The sequence below is a fragment of the Alligator sinensis genome, unplaced genomic scaffold (assembly GCF_000455745.1).
Source record: "Alligator sinensis unplaced genomic scaffold, ASM45574v1 scaffold1185_1, whole genome shotgun sequence".
NCBI lineage: Eukaryota > Metazoa > Chordata > Crocodylia > Alligatoridae > Alligator > Alligator sinensis.
This window is the reverse complement of record NW_005842900.1, coordinates 535703-539064: the sequence shown is the minus strand read 5'-3', so window position 1 is coordinate 539064 and position 3362 is coordinate 535703.

The window sequence follows — 3362 nt, the reverse complement described above, 5'->3', positions numbered from 1 at the left end:
TTCCCCCAGATACTGGTGGTCACCCCTGATAAACTTGTAGGTGGCCATCAGATCACCCCTGAGCCTGCGCTTTTCCAGGCTAAAGAGCCCCAGGGCTCTCAGCCTGTCATCATAGGGTCTGCTTCCCTGACCTCTGATCATGCGCGTGGCTCTTCTCTGGACTCTCTCAAGCTTCTCCACATCCATTTTGAATTCCTTTGTTTCACAAGTCCATCACGCACACATCCTAATTTGGGCTTTCCAGGCCTTCTCCTAATTGGTCTGTTCCTCCAAAACCAGAACTTCAGGCCCCCCTCTCTTGGGCCTTAAGAGCTGGTGCCACCTTACCTCATGTTATGGAACAGTGTGGTATATGCCCACAGTTTCTCAGTCTGTGTCTGTCCATTGGCCTTGTTGTGTTAGACACCCTGTCTGCCTTACAGTCTGTGAGGACTGTGTGACCAGGCCTTTAGAAATCAATTAACCCTTGCTGCTACCCTGGCCTATTGTTCTGATGCATATATATTTTACCTACAAGCCAATTCTCCAAAACAAATCTCTAAATACCATTTTCTAGCCATCAGTGTCATGGTGCATGTCTTCTATAGACCACCAAACCAGGATGAGGTAGATGAGGTTTTCTTCAGAAAACTATCAGAAGTTTCCAGATCATAGGCCCTAGTTCTCATGGGGGACTTCAGTCATCCTGACATGTGCTGGGAGGGCAATACAGCAGTGCACAGGCAATCCAGGAAGTTTTTGGAGAGCGTTGGAGACAACTTCCTGCTGCAAGCGTTGGAGAGACTAACTAGGGGTTGTGCTCTTCTTGACCTGCTGCTCTCAGACAGGAAAGAATTGATGTAGGATGTAGAAATGGATGGTAACTTGGGCAGCAGTGACCATGAGATGACTGAGTTCAGGATCCTGACAAATGGAGAAAGGAGAACAGCAAAGTATGGACCCTGGACTTCAGAAAAACAGACTTTGACTCCCTTAGGGACATGATGAACAGGATCCCCTGGGAGGCCCGTCTGAGGTGGGAAGGAGTCCAGGGGAGCTAGTTGTATTTTAAAGAAACCTCCTGTACCCCCAACCCTCTAAGCCCCACTCCCAAAGCCCGGTAGCCTCTCATGACCCGGCTGGGATTTCTCTAAGCCGTGTCATTCGTACCTACATGGATAAGGAGCATAGGGTAGTGGTCGTTGGGCCAGATGAGCTTTGGGATCCTCTCTGCTATATCCCAGATACAGGCTCCTGGGAGGCAGCAGACCTCACAGACTAAGGGGCTGGGGCAGCAGATTGTGCCCTCAGTTCCCCTCAGGAGGGATTCTACCACAATGACCACTCTACGAGTGGCCTTAGGGAGAGCAGGGACGTAGGTGTGGGTGAGCCTGCGTTGCCTGCAGGAGCTGGCAGCTCTGCAGGCTCTACTGGGGCTGTAAGAGGTTCATACCTGTTGCAAAGCTCCAGTGGGGAGTGGACCCTGGTGCAGCAGGCCTTAGGGCCATTGACCACCTTGGTCCAAACCCCTAGCTGGACATTGTGGGGGATCCTCAAGTCCTCCCTTGTCCTGGAAGGTGACCTTGGTCTACCCTTGGCCTCCAGGGGCTGAAGGACCTGGCAGTAGGAAACTATCTCCCACTCGCCATCCCTGATGGCACGCAGTCTCTGGACTGCAGCCTGGAGCTCCTTTGTCTGGTGTCCCAGACATTCCAAAGTGGAGCAAACCTCACAAGGGGAGGTGGCCATGCCCCCAGTCCCATGTGCCTGGAATTGTGCCAGGCATCCCCTGCAGCTGAGAGTCAGAGGCTCTGTCTGCATAGAGCCCAGAACCATGGGTTTCGTCTGGATGAAGACCTCAGAAGTGCCAGAGGGGCAGGTCTCAGACTCAGAGGGGACCCTTGGGGTGCAGTGTATGGCCGTCCGCATTGTGCTACTGGTAGTCCAGCTACTGCTGTGACTACCTTCCCTAGTGCTCCCTGGCAGGACCTCGGCCCCTCCCACTTGCCCTCCTGTGCAAACTCCCATGCTAACTTGCACGCCAGGCCTAAAAGTGCACCTGTGATCAATGGATCAACGTCTAGTTGGCAGCAGGTATCAAGTGGAGTGCCCCAGGGGGTCCATCCTGGGGCCAGTTTTGTTCAATATCTTCACTAACAATCTGAAAGATGGGATGTAGTGAACCCTCAACAAGTTTGCAGATGATGCCAAGCTGAGGGGTATAGTAGATACACTGTGGGGTAGGGCTAGGATTCAGAGTAACCTAGAAAAATTGAAGGATTGGGCCAAAAGAAATCTCATGAGGTTCACCAAAGACAAGTGCAAAGTCCTGCACTTAGGACATAAGAATTGCATGTGCTGCTACAGGCTTGGGATCAACTGACTAAGCAGCAGCTCTGCAGAAAAGGACCTGGGGATTATAGTGGACAAGAAGATGGATACGAGTCTACAGTGTGCCCTTGTTGCCAAGAAGGCTAACAACATACTGGCTTGCATTTGTAGGAGCATTGCCAGCAGATCAAGGAAAGTAATTATTCCCCTCTATTCTGCAGTGGTGAGGCTACATCTGGAGTACCATGTCCAGTTTTGGGACCCCCACTATAGCAAGGATGTGGACAGGTTGGATATTAGGAAAAACATTCTCACTAGGAGGATGGTGAAGCATTGGAAAAAGTTACCTAGAGATTTGGTGGAATCTCCATCCTTGGAGGTTTTTAAGGCCCAGTTTGACAAAGTCCTGGCTGGAATGATATAGTTGGGGCTGGTCCTGCTTTCAGCAGGGGTTGGACTAGATGACCTCCTGAGGTCCACTCCAACCCTAATTTTCTATGATTCTAAGGCTAGAAGGGACTACTGTGATCATTTAGTCTGACCTTTTGCATAGCACAGCCTATAAGGTTTCCCTGTATTCATTCTTGTTTGAACTACAACATATATTTGGAAAAACAGTCATTCTCAGTTTAAAGATTTCCAGGGCTGGGTATCTGCCACAACCTATGTAAGCAATTCCAATAGTTAATTACTCTCACTTAAAATTTTCACCTTATCAAATTTATTTTTGTCTCATTTCAGTATTCAGCTATTGGATCTCATCTCTTTTGTCTGATGAATTGATGCACTCTGTGAAACTTCTGTTCCCTACAGAGGCATTTAGAGACTGCAATCAAGTCGCCACTCAACCTTCTTTGTTAAACTAAATAAATGGTTCTCCTTGAGCTTTTTGCTATGGATACTTACAGAGCATAAAACAGTGGCTAATGTGGCTACCAGAAACAGTGTAACTGTGTCAGCACTACCCAAAGTAATTATCCCTGCTCAGACAGGACTTTTTAGCCTGGGCTAGCACTGCTATACTGCTCCTCTGTCCTGAGTTAGTGCAGGTA